Source organism: Bos grunniens, chromosome 24, assembly GCF_055505025.1.
Source record: "Bos grunniens cultivar Pamir isolate PY7600 chromosome 24, Bosgru_T2T1.0, whole genome shotgun sequence".
NCBI lineage: Eukaryota > Metazoa > Chordata > Mammalia > Artiodactyla > Bovidae > Bos > Bos grunniens.
In genome coordinates this window covers 6,680,133-6,701,802 of record NC_141188.1, presented here as the reverse complement: position 1 = coordinate 6,701,802, position 21,670 = coordinate 6,680,133, and positions in this window count along the sequence as shown.

Genomic DNA, 21,670 nt, shown 5'->3' with positions numbered 1-21,670 from the left:
TTTGGGATCAGATTCTCAGAAATAGGGGCCTCTTTGATCTCTGACTACCCCTGCCTCCTGGGCTGTGCCTGGGGCTGAAGCATTGTTGTTGTTCAGTCGCTCAGTAGTGTTCAACTCTATGCAACCCCATGAACTGTAGCAAACCAGGCTCCTCTGTCCTCCACTATCTCCCAGTTTACTCAAATTCATGTCCATTGAGTCAGTGATGCTCTCTAACCACCTCATCCTCTGCTGCCCCCTTCTCCTCATGCCTTCGATCTTTCCCAGCATCAGGGTCTTTTCCAATGAGAAGGGCTGTACTTCTACTCAAACCTCAGTGTCCAAGTTCTGAGCCTGCATATCCTGAACCAGGAGAGAAGCTCCATGAGAGAGGTGCTCAGGTCTTCTCTTCATTCTTCACTCCTCAAGAGAGAGTCAGGCATCTGCTAAGCCTTTTGCTCCACCCCTTGGATTCTTCCAGGTTATGACTGCAACTTTTCCCTGGAAGATTTCATTCACTTTCCTGCACACACACATGCACAAGTCCTGTTAACCATCCACCACCTCCTGCTTGCTTGGCAACCTGCCTTTTCCCTTTTGAGTCATGAACCACCACTTCCTGAGTAATGCTACCTCACTGATGGGGACCCACGATTTTTTTACTTTCTGAGAAAAAGCAGCATATGGGAAAATTTAAGCTTCTCCAAGGGAAGGTTTTGCACACACATGGCCAGATTTCAAAATATGATTATTTTGAAAGAGAAAGCTTATAAACAGATAGCTTTGATAAGTTCAATGTGCTGTCCTAGAAAGAGGGAGCTTTGTCACAGTTCTCCAAATTTAGCATTGAAATATAGACTACTTGCAGGATAGAAGGCAGAATTAATGCCTTTTGAACCCAATCAGAGTGTCATTGGTTTCCTTTGAATAGTGCACCCTATAACAATGAATGATAAGAAGGAATTCTAAAACCCTAAAAAGAATTGGGGTTTCCATGGTGGTTTAGTGGTAAAGAGTCCACCTGCCAATGCAGAAGACAATGGTTCAACCTGTGGGTCGGAAAGATGCCCTGGAGGAGGGCACAGCAACCCACCCCAGTATTCTTGCCTGGAGAATCCCATGGACAGAGGATCCTGGCGGGCTACAGTCCATGGGGTCACAGATGGGTTGGACACGACTTAGTGACTAAACAACAAGAACAACAAAAAGAATTGGTGTAGGACACTTGCTCTTCTGATTCAAAAGAAAGTATTTATCTGCATACATGTGGGTCTCTATAGAAACCACTAAAGCTCCAGGTCTACTAGGGATCTTTTGTTAATTCATCTGAACTATTGGCATCTTCTTCAGTGTTTTTTTATGTAAATGGCTAAAATAGGTGGTGTTAAAAAAAATTTCTATAATCCATAGTGCTTCCAATACATGCTGTATTAGTCTCTTGAAAATCTCCTAACATATTTTAAAGTTCTGTTTCTTCCATTTTATTAACTCAATATACAAGTCATAATGTCAGTTTATCAAAAACAGGTCATAAATAATTGCTGCCAGACAGTGGAATTTTTTAAAATGATCTGCAGTATTCTAGTATTGAAACTAAGTTTAAGCAGTATTGATAAAGTCATTTCCTTTCAATCTATAAATGTATCCTGACAGGTAGAAAATCTGCATAAAACAGAAGACAGGTAAAAGCTTTAAAATCTCACATTTAAGCCAGATAGGATATGTTATAAAAATAGGTAAAATAAAATATGATTTTCTTCCTAGTATGAATATGTAGTATTATATCATAAGAATATTAGCCTCTTGTGGGCAAGAACTTTCACAGGACTACATTACTCAGCCAATTTTCACCTGTACTTACAGATCTGTAGTTGTTATCCATCTTTCATGCCGAGACCTGCTTTTCCTTGTAGGGCTATATGCTAAGTCGCTCCAGTCATGTCTGACTCTCTGCGACCTGTCCGTGGGATTCTCCAGGCAAGAGTACTGGAGTGGGTTGCCATGTCCTTCCTCATCTTGTTTCATATTTAATGGTAATTGTCCTCCAGGAAAAATGTATTATCATGTCTGGAGAAATGTGAGGGGAATAAAAAAGTTCCATTACCTACCGAACTATACCAGGTACACTTTAGAAAAACTTTATTTTTCTGCTGGTTCATTTTTAATTGACAGTGGCTCAGAAACAAGAAGATTTGTTAGTAACCACTGGCCTAATGAAATCGCTAGTAGTCTGTAAACCAGCATAAACTAAAGGAGCTTTCCTAAGGATATGGACTGAGATCGAAATGTTCATTGTTCTGTACCTACTCACTGTTATTTTGGGGGAGAAGACAAGCCTCCATCAAGGGTTTAAAAAGGATTTAATCATATTTAGATAATGTAAGTTAAGGTGAAGAATAAATCTACATATTCCACGTCAAAATATCTGTTAATGACTATGAGCAAGACTACTTAAAATTGCCAAGTTAGATATGTTAATGGAACTTGTGGGTGCCAAAGATAATTTTTATCTTTAAGTATATAAAGTAATAGCATCACTTAAGTTTACTTCTCTTAGCTATTTTAGGACATATATTACCATGATTTATTGGATATTTTGTGGATGATTTGGAAAATAATAAAAGATGAAACTTACTTGTTGAGAATAACTCTGAATGTTAAATTAGGACAATGCTTATATCTGACTCATGACATAATTCAAATTCATGATTCTTAGGAAAAAAACAAGCTTTAGTGCATGGAAATAAATTAACAAATATTATAATAACAAAGTCATTTATCTATTTATCTATTGTTTCCTTGACTTTCCCTTTTCTGTTGTACTTAATATGTTGCAAGGAAATGTCCCACATGTTTTCATTTCCTTTTGCATGACAAAAAGAGAAATTTAAAGTAGCTCTTTCCCCCATTTTTAGGGCAGACAAATTTGTAAAAAAAGTGCAGTTTCAGGAAGGAGTGATACTGCAGCAGAATTTGTGCCAAGCAGTTACAGTTACTTTTTTTTTTTTAAATCAAGAGATGATGTCATCAGTGCTTTTTAGTAAATGTATTATTTAAAATAATATTCTTCAAAATAGTTTTCTAATGACATACACAGTTAATTCTTATAAATTTCTCTGGGAAATAAAGGATTAATTACAGTTATTACAAGCTTATATACAATACATGACTCCTTTCACAATTATACTTCCTCTAAAATGATGCTTTCTAATGAAGAAAAGGTTTTCAGAAATGACATAAAGCAGTAGCTTGTGGAGGAGCGCTCTGAAGACTACTGACACAGTACTCTGAGCACAGTGGGTTTTTGTCAAAGAAACAAACAGGTAAGTAAAGAGAAAATAGTTCTCATATATGCATAGAATAGAAATTTGAAGATTTTATTTAAAAATGTGTGTCCTAAAGGTTTTTGTTTTTGATGACTGTAATGTGGGAGACCTGCCTTGGTATTACAAGAACTAGATGTTCTCATAAGGTCAGATCATGAGAACCAAGTTAATATGAGTTAAAATCACAGAGGACTAAGTTACAATTATTTTAATTTGTAACTAAAGCACAGTATAGTTCTTTTGGTTCAAAGGTTTATAAGCTGATGCTTTTGAGTAATGTATTTTGTTAAGTCCAATTCTAGATAATTCTTGCTTCACTTAAAAATCATTATTGGACCACAGTTTACTGGCATTCCTGCTGCTAAGTCACTTCAGTCGTGTCCGACTCTTTGCAACCCCATAGACGGCAGCCCACCAGGCTCCCCCGTCCCTGGGATTCTCTAGGCAAGAACACTGGAGTGGGTTGCCATTTCCTTCTCCAATACTGGCATTCCTAAATGTCAGCAATTTATTAAACTGAAAGAACAACTGATAATTCATGACGATCTCCTCCATCCTCAGCTACCCCTAGATACTATGCTGGGAATATCTGCACCATTTTACCATTTCATTTGTACTAACATATAGTTTTCCATCACTGTCAGTATTTTTACAGCATCAGTTATGAGTACGTAGAATTTGGAAGAGTGGATTTTCTGACTTCTGTGAGTGTTGAGTTTGAAATCCTCTGTCTTATTCCATCCTATCATTTTAGAATGAAAAAGAAAAATAGACCAGAAGAAGTGATTTCCACAATACCACTTCATTTGTAACATAATGACTGATGGAATCTAGATCTTCTAATTCACAGCCTGGGAGAAAAGTAGGAAGAAAAAAAAAAGAACTTGCTACTCAATTTGGATTTTTTTCACCTGAGTTTAAAGGAAAGCCCTAATATTTTTCTGGTTTTTTTTTTTTCCCACTAATCACGTTCAGCCAGGATATGTATAACTTCAGAGCCACTGTTGAATGTAATAAGTATATCCATGAAAGTGAAAGTGTTAGCTGCTCAGTAATGTCTGACTCTTTGTGACCCCATGGACTGTAGTAGCCCGTCAGGCTCCTCTGTCCACGGGATTCTCCTGGCAAGAATACTGGAGTGGGTTGCCATTCCTTTCTCCAGGGGATCTTCCCGACCCAGGGATCGAACCCAGGTCTCCTGCACTGCAGGCAGATTCTTTACCTTCTGAGCCACCAGGGAAGCCCAAAGCGCTTAAAAAAAAAAAAAGAAAAACAAAAACAAACATTTTTTTACGCCTTAGCTTAAAAAAAATCCAAAAAGCAATTAAAGAAAATAGCAAGTGAATTTTAAGAGAAAGCTCAGAGAACGGAAACTCCTGACATACAGAAGGTAATTGTCATGTTGTTATAAATTCTTACTGAAATAGATGAGTAATTACACACACACACACACACACACACACACCCAACATAAGGAGAGACAAGGTGAGCAGACATGAGCAGTTTTGTTAAACTTTCCAGCACTGTATAATGCATGTCAACATTTCTTCTGACTCTGATAACAATTCCTGCGTTATCTTCTCAGCTCCCCGTAACAGTCTCCTTAAGGACCTTTCGGCTTCCAACTTCTGCTCAGCACCAAAGCCAATGACACTTGCTGTAGCTTTTTCTTTTTTTTTTTTTAATTGCCATGTAGCGTACTGCTGCAAGACCATGAAGAAGATTGTGAGAAGGTGCCCTGGTTGTGCTCCATGAGGTACCAGTGGATGGGGCCAGAACTGAGGATCAACTTCCAGGACAACTGCTTTCTTCCCATGTCCGATGCCTCGGGGTCCCTCGTCCTCTCTTTCACTCTTCCACACTTAAACAGTGATGCTTGACTCCCCGGTGCTTTTCCCTGTGGCCTGGACTTCCCACAGCATGGCAGTATCAGGTTGCTTACATATCTGCCAGTGGTTTCTTGATGTACGAGTAACAGGGAATAGAAGCTGTAAGGCCAGTGAAAGTGTCCGCTTCAACTAGCACATGATCATTTTGGTCGTATTCCACTGAGCAGAGCAATCGCAAAGTCCACCCAGATACAAGGGAACAGAGAAGTGGAATTTACTATCTGTGGCAAAGTGACATAGTAGCATCGCAGAGCAACATACGCGACTGGAGATGTTGTGAAGGCCATCTCTAAAAAGCATGATCTCTCATCTTTGAAATTGAAATGAATGCTTCTTTGAAGGTTCTTTTGTGTTTTAAAACCAAGGAATAAAGAAGAGAATATCAGTGGTACAATTTAGTAGGTACATAAATTGTATCTTTTATACAATATTGATTTTATTAAAATATACTTATTTATTACTATAATGTTATTCATTACTGTGACAGGGTACTGTATTGATTTACAGTTTTTTCTCATTTAAAGATACATTAATGTAATTTGTGTGTGTGTGTTAGTCACTCAGTTACGTCTGACTCTTTGCAACCCCATGGACTGTAGCTCGCCAGGCTCCTCTGTCCGTGGAGTTCTCCAGGCAAGAATACTGGAGTGGGTTCTCTAGGGATCTTCCCCACCCAGGGATTGAACCCTGGTCTCCAGCTTTGCAGGCAGATTCTTTAACCATCTGAGCTACCAGGGAAGCCCTTAATGTAATTTATAAAGATCAATACTTTTTTTTTTCTTTTTTGTGCTGCAATATTAGTGATACAGTAATATGTTAAAACTTTAATAAAGTCTCTGAGTTTCTTTTAAAAAAAATAAAAAATATGATCTCTCAGACCTTCCCTTTTACTAGCTCTGGGCTGGCAAGCATCAGGGTGAGTGTGAGGCTGAGAGCAATATAAAGGGAGACCAGAGGTATGCCACTCTGGGGCAAAAGATGCCCCAATCCAGTTTGTACAATGTTTGTTAAGCAAATAGAATCAAAGCAAATAAATATCATGAAAAAGATGCTGTTGTATACTTACAGAAAAAAGAAACATGGCAAGTTGATATAATGTTCCTGAACATATGTACAGCTAAAATTTAGCCTCAGATTAACATTTTTTTAAAAAAAGAACTAATGAAAAAATAGAGAAATATATGAAATATTAATTACAGTTAAAGATTTTTAACACAGTCCCCTAAGAAACTGACTGATTAAATACATTTTAAATTAGCGGGACATCCCTGGTGGTCCAGTGGCTGGGACTTGCTGCTCCAGATGCAGGGGGCCCCATTAATCCCTGGTCAGGGAACTAGACCCCACGTGCTGCAACTAAGACCGTACAGTGAGGATCAAGGATCCAGCATGCCACAACCAGACCCAGCACAGCCAAATAAATAAATGCACAGATATTTTAAAAATAAATAAATAAAACTAGCAAAACCTGGGAACATATGTAGGTAAGATTGATTTTTTTTAGTGTAAATAGGAATTTAATTCAGTGTACCAAAATGAGTTTGCTACTCATTTTAAACTCCTATTAAACATTTATTAAAATCAAATATATCATATGCAAAACACAAAACTGGTAAATTCAACCAATAAACATACAGAACTAATATCAGAATAAAATAATATATCCTTCTGAAGTCATTATTCTTGCTCTAACAAGTCAACTAAGTGTTCTTGAAAATTGGGTATGCTAAAAATATGTTTCTTTTCACTCTTGAATTTAAGTGATAAGTTACAAGCTTTTAAATTTCAGTTTCTAAGTGTTTTTTTCTTTAATACTGACAACATAGCTCTACTGGCTTTTTTGTGCCCCATGTTTCTTTTCAGAAAAGTCTTGTCTGTGTAACTCTTGTTTGCTGAGATCCGTGTTGGTTGTTTTCTTTTCCATTCCTTCATAATCTTTAAAAAAGTCTGTTGCAGTTGATTTTATTAAATGTTACTATTGTGATTCTAGCTGCTTATTTTTTCCAAAATATTCTGTTTGGTATTCGTATGTGTTTTTGGTTCGAGATCTATAACATTCTTTGATATTATTAACACAAGATATTTCTTTCCATTTTTTCTTATTATCCTCCCTATCTTTCATTCTGAGATGTGTGCCTAACCTTACATGTATTCTTCATATCCAAGAGTTTGTTTCCTGATATTTTCTGGATAGTATTTCAACATTGACTGTTTCAATAATCTCGTTTTATTTAACATTTTAAGAATGATCATTTTTTGTATCCAGCATTTCTAATGTATTCTTCTTCGGTGAAACTTATTAATTGCTGTAAATAAATCAACTCAAAACTTCATGGCTTAAAACAATAATCAGTTTATTTGCTCATGATTTTGTGGGTCAACAGTTTGGGCTGGTTTCAGCTGGATAGGTTTCCTGCTGTTCTGGTCTGGGTCATTTATTCAGGAGTCATCAATTGGTGGCTAAATTAGTGTCAGATGGCCTAAGATTACCACATGCAGATTCCTTGCATCCTTTCAGAGTGCTTACACAGCAGCTGTGACATTTTTTTGTTATCCCTTGGGACTAGCAGCTGTCTTGATATGATGCTTATGTAAAGAAAGAATAGCACTTTAAGTCCCAGCTTGCTCTTCTCCACCTGAAATTAGGCAATGGGAGTTTGGAGTGTGACTTGGGTCAGAGAAACTCTAATGTTTTCCTCCTGAGTTAGCCATTCCCCAGACCTTGCCCCATCTCATAATAGCCCTGCCCCAAGTATTATTCTTTTTTAAGAAATTATTTTTACCTGGAGGATAATTGCTTTACACTGTTGTGTTGTTTTCTGCCACTCATCACCATGAATCATGCCCTCTCCATCTGGAACCTCCCTCCCACCCCCATCCCACCCCTCTCAGTTCAGTTCAGTTCAGTCGCTCAGTTGTGTCTGACTCTGCAACCCCGTGAATCGCAGCACGCCAGGCCTCCCTGTCCATCACCAACTCCCAGAGTTCACTCAGACTCACCTCTATTGAGTCACTGATGCCATCCAGCCATGTCATTTTCTGTCGTCCCCTTCTCCTCCTGCCCCCAATCCCTCCCAGCATCAGAGTCTTTTCCAATGAATCAACTCTTCACATGAGGTGGCCAAAGTACTGGAGTTTCAGCTTTAGCATCATTCCTTCCAAAGAAATCCCAGGGCTGATCTCCTTCAGAATGGACTGGTTGGATCTCCTTGCAGTCCAAGGGACTCTCAAGAGTCTTCTCCAACACCAAAGTTCAAAAGCATCAATTCTTCGGCGCTCAGCCTTCTTCACAGTCCAACTCTCATATCCATACATGACCACAGGAAAAACCATAGCCTTGACTAGACAAACCTTTGTTGGCAAAGTAATGTCTCTGCTTTTGAATATGCTATCTAGGTTGGCCATGACTTTCCTTCCAAGGAGTAAGTGTCTTTTAATTTCATGGCTGCAATCACCATCTGCAGTGATTTTGGAGCCCAAAAAAATAATGTCTGACACTGTTTCCACTGTTTCCCCATCTATTTGCCATGAAGTGATGGGACCAGATGCCATGATCTTCGTCTTCTGAATGTTGAGCTTTAAGCCAACTTTTGCACTCTCCACTTTCACTTTCATCAAGAGGCTTTTTAGTTCCTCTTCACTTTCTGCCATAAGGGTGGTATCATCTGCATATCTGAGGTTATTGATATCTCCCGGCAATCTTGATTCCAGCTTGTGCTTCTTCCAGCCCAGTGTTTCTCATGATGTAATCTGCATATAATTTAAATAAGCAGGGTGACAATATACAGCCTTGACGAACTCCTTTTCCTATTTGGAACCAGTCTGTTGTTCATGTCCAATTCTAACTGTTGCGTCCTGACCTGCATATAGGTTTCTCAAGAGGCAGGTCAGGTGGTCTGGTATTCCCATCTCTTTCAGAATTTTCCACAGTTTCTTGTGATCCACACAGTCAAAGGCTTTGGCATAGTCAATAAAGTAGAAATAGATGTTTTTCTGGAACTCTCTTGCTTTTTTGATGATCCAGCGGATGTTGGCAGTTTGATCTCTGGTTCCTCTGCCTTTTCTAAAACCAGCTTGAACATCAGGAAGTTCACGGTTCACATATTGCTGAAGTTCGGCTTGGAGAATTTTGAGCATTACTTTACTAGCGTGTGAGATGAGTGCAGTTGTGCAGTAGTTTGAGCATTCTTTGGCATTGCCTTTCTTTAGGATTGGAATGAAAACTGACCATTTCCAGTAGCGCGGGCGGCTGCGATTGCACACATAGCATGGCCGAGAGGAGCTACCCCACGTCCGAGGTCAGGGGCAGAAGCCGGGAGGACCCTATGCCCCAGGGGTGGTGGCCAAGAGGAGCTACTCCACACCGGAGGCCAGGGGCTGCGGCCGGGAGGAGCAACCCCACGTCCATGGAACGGTGGCCGCATGGGTGCAGGAGGGCCTAGAGGAGTTATTCCACATTCAAGGTCAGGAGGGGCGATAGTGAGGAGGTAAGGTAAGGAGCAGCGGCTGCACTTTGCTGGAGCAGCCTTGAAGAGATACCCCATGTCCAAGGTAAGAGAAACCCAAGTAAGATGGTAGGTGTTGCAAGAGGGCATCAGAGGGCAGACACACTGAAACCATAATCACAGAAAACTAGTCAATCTAATCACACTAGGACCACAGCCTTGTCTAACTCAGTGAAACTAAGTCATGCCCGTGGGGCCACCCAAGTCGGGCGGGTCATAGTGGAGAGGTCTGACAGAATGTGGTCCACTGGAGAAGGGAATGGCAAACCGCTTCAGTATTCTTGCTTGGAGAACCCCATGAACAGTATGAAAAGGCAAAATGATAGGATACTGAAAGAGGAACTCCCCAGGTCAGTAGGTGCCCAATATGCTACTGGAGATCAGTGGAGAAATAACTCCAGAAAGAATGAAGGGATGGAGCCAAAGCAAAAACAATACCCAGCTGTGGATGTGACTGGTGATAGAAGCAAGGTCTGATGCTGTAAAGAGCAATATTGCATAGGAAACTGGAATGTCAGGTCCACGAATCACAGCAAATTGGAAGTGGTCAAACAGGAGATGGCAAGAGTGAACGTTGATATTCTAGGAATCAGTGAACTGAAATGGACTGGAATGGGTGAATTTAACTCAGATGACCATTATATCTACTACTGCGGGCAGGAATCCCTTAGAAGAAATGGAGTAGCCATCATGGTCAACAAAAGAGTCCGAAATGCAGTACTTGGATGCAATCTCAAAAATGACAGAATGATCTCTATTCATTTCCAAGGCAAACCATCCCACCCCTCTGCTGCTGCTGCTGCTAAGTTGCTTCAGTCGTGTCCGACTCTGTGCGACCCCATAGACGGCAGCCCACCAGGCTTCCTCGTCCCTGGGATTCTCCAGGCAAGAACACTGGAGTGGGTTGCCATTTCCTTCTCCAATGCATGAAAGTGAAAAGTAAAAGTGAAGTCGCTCAGTCGTGTCGGACTGTCGGACTCTTAGCGACCCCCTGGACTGCAGCCTACCAGGCTCCTCCGTCCATGGGATTTTCTAGGCAAAAGTACTGAGTGGGGTGCCATTGCTTTCTCCGAATCCCTCTAAGTTGTCACAAAACAGCAGGCTTTGAATTTAGGTCTCCTGTGTCTCCTGCATTGGCAGGAGGATTCTTTGCCTCTGAGCTACCAGAAAGACTTAGCTAACAGTTAGTGCTTGCTTTAGGTGTCCTTGTCAAGCCGTTAAATTCTGAGTTACAGGAAAGTTTCTCCATATCAAAAATGTCTTCTTGATATTTGTATTTTGTCCTCAGCATGGCACCTGCTCATTAATTTCCCAGGATCTACTAATAATTATGTCCTTTTCAAAATAATAACAGATTTTTTCCCCATAGGACATGGCTATCCTTGTTATTGGTTAAGAATCAATGAATGGGGCTTAGGAGTTGAATTTTTTTTATCATAAGTGGTTGTGTATCTTCAATTTAGAAAATAATTGTCTTCCTGTATTTGAGCAAATGTTAGAGCTTGAAGTTAGGCTGAGTTCAGAAATAAGGAAACAGAGCTCATCATCTTTTTGTACATTGAACACAGTCTGTTAAATTTACACCCAGTTAGTTGTTCACTTTTCCAAGTGAAATGAGGTATTCTGTTTCCAAGTCTGAATGAGGTATTCCTCAATACATTAATGTAGCTACCGTGAAGATTCCACCGGAAAACTCACACTCAAACAACAGGAAAAATATTTGTTATAGATGCTACAGCTGTAGAAGCCTACAATATGTATTAGAAATGATTCCAGAAAATTCAGAGGGGTAGTCAAACTAATGCCAAATATATCACTTGTGCAAATTTGTGGTCATGACAATCATGTTAGTGAACAGAGATTTATCTTTTGTGTTTGTTTTGGGAGTTTATCCCAAATGATTTTTTATATGACAAAGTCTTCTAGGGAAGAACAAACCTGTTATATAAAGCTTCTTCTTTTTGAGTGCTTGTTTTCCTTTTCAAGAATGTTCTGTATTGAATAAAGAGAGTAGTTTTGCAAAGGAGTGAGAAGAAGGGGCTTCCCAGGTGGTGCTGGTGATAAAGAACCCACCTGCCAAAGACTTGGGTTTGATTCTTGGGTTGGGAAGATCCTCTGGAGGAGGAAATGGCAATCCATTCCATTATTCTTGCCTGGAGAATCCCATGGGCAGAGGAGCCTGGAGGACTAGAGTCCATAGGGTTGCAACGAGTCGTACACAACTAAAGAGGTGTAGCACATACACACATGCACGAGAGAAGGTCAGATTGATTCATGAAGAATCAACATGTTTTCCTAAAGTAAACTCCTTACACAGCCACTGGATACTCTCTGCATATCTAAGGCCATCTTACCTAGGTACTAATACTGATGGTATAGATTATTTTCAAAAAGAGTAAAATGATTATAATTTTTATCCCCCCAAATAGGAAAAAAGTGCTCAATAATAAGTGAAAATACATTAGATAAATAGGCAGATGATAGATGGATAAAGAGAAAATGAATATTCATATGTTGGACTACAATACCTTATATTACCTAACTGGAATATACTTATAAGAACCACCTTGTCCATCTTTTTGAAATGAAGGATTTGCCTTTCCTTAGAAAATCTAAATATTTCAAAGACGAAACATATTGTTTTTGTTACCCTTAGCAATAAGTATTTTTTGTAATTTATTCTTGGTATATAGTTTTGACTAATTTTTAAAATTTTAGGCACAGAACTTGGGATTCATAACCACATACAGATGGTTAGAGGTGCTTGAAAAGAAAATCTCCTCTTGTGGAATACCAAATATAAAATTAAAGCCTATTACTGTAAGGAGAATGTGGATTAAACAATGAAATGTGGAAGTTAGTTTTTAAAGAGATTACTCAAATAGAACATTTGCATATATATTTGTCCATTTCTGCCTCCAAGAGTAGAGAGTGATTTAAGCTCAGCAACTAATGCATTAAATTCTACAGCCAAAGTGGCTGGTCAGTGATGAATACTTGACCAAATCAAGCAAATGATATACCGACATTATTTCTGTCAAATGTTCAAGGAGAGTCCACTGATACAGGTATTGGCATAAAATAGGAGCCAAATGGATGCTTACCTTAAGGCTTTATGAATATGGTTAAGTGATCTATTAAGTATTATTTAAACCTATTGGACTACTCAGTAATGCTAATTTTATGGTAATATACTTTGCATATTTTCCTACAAAGGATGTTATGCTATATGATATATAGTGCGTATATACTGTGGGATAATACAGATAGTCTAGGAAAGAAGCATACAGAGTTTTGGGGCACAGGTAGCCTCCAGAAAGGGAAAAATGAGCCTGGGGATGTTTAGGACCCTCAGACAAAGCCAAATCTCTTTTTCCTCAGAGAAAAACAAAACAGAAACAAATTATTTTGTATTATTTGAGCTTCTGGATTAAATTGTGCCTAAAGTACTACTCCTGTGTTTTTCAGTTTTATGAGTCGATGAATTCAGTTTTGCCAAAGTCAGTTTGCATTGATTTATTGTCGTTTGCACAGGAAAAGAGCTCTAATTGATACAACATAATTTAGAGTAATTTTATCTGACAAAAACTCATTCCAGTCAGATGGACAGCAGGTGTAGGAGCACAGAGTCCAAACTCTTTAGGTTTTGTCCTGAGTAGAATTTGAAAATGGAGAATATAGGTCATCAGCTGGCCATTGGTTGTGCGTCATATCTGCCCTAAACAAACCCAGTTTTCCTGGGTTTGAATGATTGAACTTGTTTTTATAATTGTAGTTTTTAAAAAATCCACATTAGGGTATACAGTACAGTGTTATTTATATGAACATTGTTGTAAGGTAGACCTCTAGAATTTTTCATCTTGTATGACTGAAATTCTGTATCATTGAACAACAACTCATTTCTTCTTCCTCCCAACTTCCGGCAACAGCAGTTCTACTTTCTGCTTCTATAAGATTGACTACTGTAGATACATTATGTAAATGGGATTATGCAGTATGTTCTTCTTTGTTTAACATGACATCCTCAAGGTTTGTCTATGTGGTTACATATGGCATGTGTTTTTCCTTAGGCTGACTGATATTCCATTGTTTTTATAAATCACATTTCTTTTACACATTCATCTATCCATGGGCATTTAGGTTGTGAATAATGCAGCACTGAAAATACGCATGCATGTACTTCTGTGAGGTCTTGATTTCGGTTCTTTTGGATAAATACACAGAAGTAGGATTGCTGGATTGTATGGTGCTGTGCTTAGTCACTCAGTAGTGTCTGACTCTTTGTGACCCCATGGACTATAGCTGACCGGGCTCCTCTGTCCATGGGAGTCTCCAGGCAAGGATACTGGAGTGGGTTGCCATGCCTTTCTCCAGGATATCTTCCCAACCCAGGGATCAAACCCAGGTCTCTTGCATTGCAGGAGCATTCTTTACAGTCTGAGCCACCAGGGAGCACGAGAAAACTGGAGTGGGCAGCCTATCCCTTCCCCAGTGGATCTTTTCAACCCAGGAATTAAACGGGGTCTCCTGCTTTGCAGGTAGATTCTTTACCAGCTGAGCTACCAGGGAAGTTTATATTGTAAACTTATATGGTAAGTTTATATGGTAAACTTATATGGCAAGATTATATGGTAGTTCACTTTTAATTTTGAGAAGCAAGCCTGCACTGTTTTCAATAGAGGCTGCACCATTTTAAATTCCCATCAGTAGTGTAAGGATTCCAATTTCTCCACATCCTCGCCTTTTTTATATATTGACTACCCTCACAGGTGTGAGGTAATATCTCAGTGTGATTTTGATTTACATTTCCCTAATAATTATTAAAAAGCAGAGACATCGCTTTGTCAACAAAGGTCCATCTAGTCAAGGCTATGGTTTTTCCAGTGGTCATGTATGGATGTGAAAGTTGACCTATAAAGAAAGCTGAGCACTGAAGAATTGATGCTTTTGAACTGTGGTGTTGGAGAAGACTCTTGAGAGTCCCTTGGACTGCAAGGAGATCCAACCAGTCCATCCTAAAAGAGATCAGTCCTTGGTGTTCATTGGAAGGACTGATGTTGAAGCTGAAACTCCAATATTTTGGCCACGTGATGCAAAGAGCTGACTCATTTGAAAAGACCCTGATGCTGGGGAAGATTGAAGGTGGGAGGAGAAGGGGACGACAGAAGATGCGATGGTTGCATAGCATCACTGACTCAATGGACATGGGTTTGGGTGGACTCCAGGAGTTGGTGATGGACAAGGAGGCCTGGCATGCTGTGGTTTATGGGGTTGCAAACAGTCAGATATGACTGAGTGACTGAAGTGAACTGAACTGAATAATTAGTGAGGTTGAACATCTGTTTATATATCTATTGACCATTTATTTTAAGAGTAAGACCCAAGTTTGGAAAAATAAAATAATCAAAATATTATTTAGATAAATACAAAAGGATTTATATAATTTGCTTATTTTAAGAAATAAAATAACATCACTATGTTTTAGTTGGTTATTGATGAATAACTGCTTTGTTTTATTGGAAAAGTCAATAGTGAATTATAAAATAATCCATTATTTGTTTAATTCTGATTTCAGCCTAGAAGCAAATCCACAGAAATTATAAGCATTATCATAAAAATCTCCATAATTGAGAATGTATAAAGAGATGATTTCATGGCCATTTTGATCATAAGGGAGCAAGCTTATGATTAAAGTTAATTATCTGAAGATGATGGCATGGGATATTGAGAGAAACTGGTTGTTGATGAAATCACTGGGCATCTGAAATTACCTCCAGAATTTTTAGTAGGTGGATAATGCATTCCAATTTTAAGTTTCATTTTTCAATAAAATATACAACAGTTTTTCTCTAGTACACACCGAAATTTAGCTTCTGATTATGCAGCTTTTGAAACTGTGTCTAGATTTGTTTGAATTGGACTTCTACATTTGGATTGAAAAAACATTTCAGGAATATTGGGGTCTTGAAGCAGTACCCCATGATATGCACAGAAAAAGAAAGGATTAGGCATTAAGAACATAAAACATTAAGTGCATAATTTGCGGCTAGTAGTGCCAGAAGTCACATCACCTTCATCCCACCTCTTTTCTTTTGAATAAAGTCATTGCCACAGGTTGTGTGTTGCAGAGACTTGCTGAGAGAGGAAACAGGTGGCTGGAGAAACAGAGCAGGTGGAGGAGAAGGAGGTGGTACCTACCAGTCAAGACTAAAACAGGCTTGTGGTATTCACATGGATATGTCCTTGAGAAACATGGGTGGGAAGGGGACAGCCTGCAAGACACCACCCCCCACCCTTTGCTTTGTATTCAATCTCAAATTATGTACTTGTTTCTCTGCCATGATACCTTCTTATTTTCTCGTTCAAGGTTGGTGGTTTTGCTTATTTCAGATATGTTTAAGCTATAGAAAAGTGAAGAGGAGCAGATGAACTTATTTTCATCTATTGTTCTCTCTTATTGTTACCTAAAGACAATTTCTAACATCAGATGAGAAGGTTAATGATAAGACTGAGTATTTCATTTCATAGATGAAGAAGAAACCATGCATGGATTGCGTGGGTATGTGGTGCTAACATCTATGCATCAGTTCCACTGTTTATGTACAGTCATTGATCTGTTATACCAAGCCTTGGACGGTACAAACCATGGACCCGTGATGGTACTAACCCATGGTAAGAACTTGGCTTCTGGAAAATGAAAGACAGAAAATGGCTATTTTCTGTATTACTTCCAGGCCAAATTTTGTTCAGAAAGGCAAATCTAAGGAAAAACAAAAATTAACTCATGACTGAAAACTTGATATAACATTAGATAATTCTTAACTTGAAAAACTATGGTTCTGGAGCTGACATTGGACCAACAGTGATATTCTGAGCTTATCCTCAAAAAATAAAATTTTCCCAAACATACATGAAGATGGATAAAAACAGAATAATCCTAAACAAATTTTAATGTGGAATGACCATCTCAACTTCTTTGCCTCTTTGCCTTTTCTCTCCAAGGCAATAGTTTTTTCAACCTTTAGCTTTTCTTTTTGGTCATTAAATCCATATCTCCAGAGTTACTTAGACTGCTGTATATTGGATTCTCAAAGAAAGCAATGGCAAGCCACTCCAGTACTCTTGCCTAGAAAATCCCATGGACAGAGCAGCCTGGTGGGCTGCAATCCATGGGGTTGTGAAGAGTCAGACACAACTGAGCGACTTCACTTTCACTTTCACATATTGGAGAAGGAAATGGCAGCCCACTCCAGTGTTCTTGCCTGGAGAATCCCAGGGACGGGGAAGCCTGGTGGGCTGCCGTCTATGGCGTCGCACAGAGTCGGACATGACTGAAGCGACTTAGCAGCAATCAAAGATTTAACTACTTTGAAGAGCTAAAGATTTAACTATTTTTTCAGCACACTTTCTCCTGTCCTTCATCCTTTGGTGAGACTTATAGTCTGTTTATTTAAGCAACTAATATTTAGTGTGTAAAACAATATTATCATGGAAGTAATGTTTCACTGTAAAGTCAAATAGTGTACATGATTATGTATCTTTCACCTGGAATTTTTTTTTTCTTCATTGGAGTTTCTAACTTTTTTATTGGAATGTTCCCTACATAATAAAATTGGTTTTCTTTTGAAAAGTTCAATTTAGTAAGTGTTCTGGGGGAAACATTTTATTCTCTTGATTTTCTAACCTGAACATGGTATGTTTAGCTGATTTTTCTTTTATTCATCTTACTTGGAACTTTAAACTTCAAGTTGGAAGCTTCCTCATACATTTATTTACCCCTAGTTTATTTCATGCTTTTAAGAATAACCTGAGTTAAAGGTTATAGGAAATGTGGTACATTTATAAGACATTTCCACTGTCAGATCTGCTTAAGAACGAATGGAAACAAGCCAGATACAATTCTGCTGTGAGACAACTGAACTCAGGACTGTGGATGGCTCTTCCACCACTCACTATGTTTAGCTTCTACTGGCAGAAGAAGAAGCTTGTGACAGTCACCAATCGGGCTTTACTTGAGCAGTAATGAAAATTCTGCTCTGATTTTGCGACATAGCAGTCAGCATTGCGCATGCTTGCATGTTAAGCCTCTTCAGTCGTTGTCTGACTCTTTGCGACCCCATGGACTGTAGCCCAACAGGCTCTTCTGTTCATGGGATTCTCCAGGCAAGAACACTGGAGTGGGTTGCCACGGCCCCTCCAGGGGATCTTCCCGACTGAAGGATCAAACATGTGCCTTTATATCTCTAGCATTGGCAGGCAGGTTCTTTACCATGAGTGCCACCTGGGAAGCCCACAGTTGAGTTCAGTTCAGTCTCAGTCATGTTCATCTCTTTGTGACCCCATGAACTGCAGCATGCTAGGCTTCCCTGCCCATCACCAACTCCCGGTGCTTGCTCAAACTCATGACCATTGAGTCAGTGATGCCATACAACCATCTCATCCTCTGTTGTCCCCTTCTCCTCCTGCCTTCAATATTTCCCAGCATCACGGTCTTTTCCAGTGAGTTGGTTTGTTGCATCAGGTGACTTAACTATTGGAGTTTCAGCTTCAACATCAGTCCTTCCAATGAATATTCAAAACTGATTTCCTTTAGAATTGACTGGTTTGATCTTCTTGCACTCCAAGGGACTCTCAAGAGTCTTCTCCAACAGCACAGTTCAAAAGCATCAATTCTTCAACACTCAGCCTTCTTTATGGTCCACCTCTCACATCCATACATGACTACTAGAAAAACCATAGCTTCAACAAGATAGACCTCTATACACAAAGTAATGTCTCTGCTTTTAAAAATGCTGCATAGGTTGGTCATAGCTTTTCTTCCAAGGAGCAAGTGTCTTTAAATTTCATGGCTGCAGTCACCATCTGCAATGATTTCTTGGAGCCCAGGAAAATAAAGTCTGTCACTGTTTTCATTGTTTCCCCATCTATTTGCTGTGAAGTGATGGGATCAGATGCTGTGATCTTAGTTTTTGAGTGTTGAGTTTTAAAGCCAGTTTTTCACTCTCCTCTTTCATTTTAATCAAAAAGCTCTTTAGTTCTTCTTTGCTTCTTGCCATAAGCATGGTGTCATCTCCATATCTGAGGTTATCGATATTTCTCCTGGCAATCTTGATTTCAGCTTGTGCTTCATCCAGCCTGGCATTTAACATGATGCACTCTGCATAGAAGTTAAATAAGCAGGGTGACAACAGCCTTGACATACTCCTTTTCCTATTTGCAACCAGTCTGTTGTTCCATGTCTGGTTCTAATTGTTGCTTCCTGACCTGCATACAGATTCTTCAGGAGGCACACCAGGTGGTCTGGTATTCCTATATCTTGAAGAATTTTCCAGTTTGTCATGATCTACACAGTCAAAGACTGTGGCATAGTCAATGAAGCAGAAGTAGATGTTTTTCTGGAACTCTCTTGCTTCTTCTATTATCCACTGAATGTTGGCAATTGATCTCTGGTTCCTCTGCCTTTTCTAAAACCAGCTTGAATATCTGGAAGTTCTTGATTCGTGTACTGTTGAAGCCTGGCTTGGAGAATTTTGAGCATTACTTTGATAGAGTGTGAGATGAGTGCAATTGTGTGGTAGTTTGAACATTCTTTGGCATTGCCTTTCTTTGGGATTGGAATGAAAACTGTCCTTTTCCAGTCTGGTAGCCACTGCTGAGACATCCAAATTTGCTGGTATATTGAGTGCAGTGCTTTCACAGCATCAACTTTTAGAACTTGAAATAGCTCAACTGGAATTCCATCACCTCCACTAGCTTTGTTCGTTTTGAAGCTTCCTAAGGCCCACCTGACTTCAGTCCAGGATGTCTGGCTCTAGGTGAATGATCACACCATTGTGTTTATCTGGGTCATTAAGATATTTTTCCTATAGTTCTCCTGTGTATTCTTGCCACCTCTTCCTAATATCTTCTGCTTCTGTTAGGTCCGTACCATTTCTGTCCTTTATTGAGCCCATTTTGCATGAACTGTTCCCTTGGTATCTCTAATTTTCTTGAAGAGTCATCTAGTCTTTCCCATTCTACTGTTTCCCTCAATTTCTTTGCACTGATCACTTAGGAAGACTTTCTTATCTCTCCTGGCTATTCTTTGGAACTCTGCATTCAGATCGGTATATCTTGCCTTTTCTCCTTTATCTTTAAGCCTCTGTTCTTTTCTTAGCTATTTGTGAGGCTAAGCCATTAAACTATAATGGAAAGCATAGCTTTCCAATGGCACAAAAAGACAGGCATTTTGCCTTTTTGCATTTATTTTTCTTGGGCATGGTCTTGGTCACTGCCTCCTGTACAATGTCATGAACCTCGGTCCATAGTTTATCAGGCACTCTATCAGATCTAGTCCCTTGAATCTATTTCTCACTTCCACTGTATAATCATAAGGGATTTGATTTAGGTCATACCTTAATGGTTTAGTGGTTTTCCCTACTTTCTTCAACTTAAGTCTGAATTTGGCAATAAGGAGTTCATGATCTGAGCCACAGTCCGATCCCGGTCTTGTTTTTGTTGACTGTATAGAGCTCCTCCGTGTTTGGCTGAAAAGAATATAATCAATCTGATTTCAGCATTGACCATTTGATGATGCCCATGTGTAGAGTCTTGTCTTGTGTTGTTGGAAGAGGGTTTTTGCTATGACTAGTTCATTTTCTTGTCAAAACTCTGTTAGCCTTTGCCCTGCTTCATTCCGTATTCCAAAACCAAACTTTCCTGTTATTCCAGGTATCCCTTGACTTCCTACTTTTGCATTCCAGTCCCCCGTGATGAAATGGACATCTTTTTTTTTTTTTTTTCGGTGTTAGTTCTAGAAGGTCTTGTACGTCATCATAGAACCTTTCAACTTCAGCTTCTTTGGCATTAGTGGTTGGTGCATAGACTTAGATTACTATGATATTGAATAGTTTGCCTTGGAAACAAGCAGAGATTATTCTGTCATTTTTGAGGCTGCACCCAAGTACTGCATTTTGGACTCTTCTATTGACTATGAGGGCTACTCCATTTCTTCTAAGACATTTTTGCCCACAGTAGTAGGTATAATGGTCATCTGAATTTAATTTGCCCATTTCAGTCCATTTTAGTTCACTGAATCCTAAAATGTTGATGTTCACTCTTGCCATCTCCTGTTTGACCACTTCCAGTTTACCTTGATTCATAGACCTAATATTCTAGGTTGCCGTGTAATATTGCTCTTTACAGCATCGGACTTTACTTCCATCACCACTCACATCCACAACTGGATGTTTTCACTTTGGCTCATTCTTTCTGGAGTTCTTTCTCCACTCTTCACCAGTAGCATATTGGGCACCTACCAACCTGGGGAGTTAATCTTTCAGCCTCAGATATTTTTCTTTTGCATACTGTTAGCATTACCTTAATAGCAATTTTCAAATACATTAATTCAATGGAATAAATAATAGAAATAAATCAAAAGCAAGCAAACCAGTGTGTATCTTGTCCAGTTAGGTCAAAATAGTGAGCACACATTTAGCCTTAGGTGTCTAAACTTCTGATCTTTCCTCTGACCTACCTCAAGCCATGATCTTTGCTGAGCGGTGTTTTCCTATTCCTATAAGATGTCCTGTTTCAGCAGAATACCAGACCAAGCACTGACATGAATCCTCCAGGTCTAAATACTCAGTCCTATTCTTTCCATTATAGTTTAATCAACAAGAAACAAAGCTATTTACCCTAAAATTTAAGATTTTATGAGCATGAAAATGTTTCTCATGTGAATTTATAAATATTAATCAATGTTTCTTTTAACAATATTTATTTATTTATCTGACTGCACCAGATCTTAGTAGTAGCATAAAGGGATCTAGTTCCCTGACTGGGAATCAAATCCAGGCCCCTGCATTGGGATCATGGGGTCTCAGCCATTGGACCACCAGGGAAGGCCCTAATCTATGCTTCTAAACATGGATTGTCCAAGCTGACTTCAGGGCATTTTATTTCCTTGTGTTTTGTCATAGATGTGATTTGC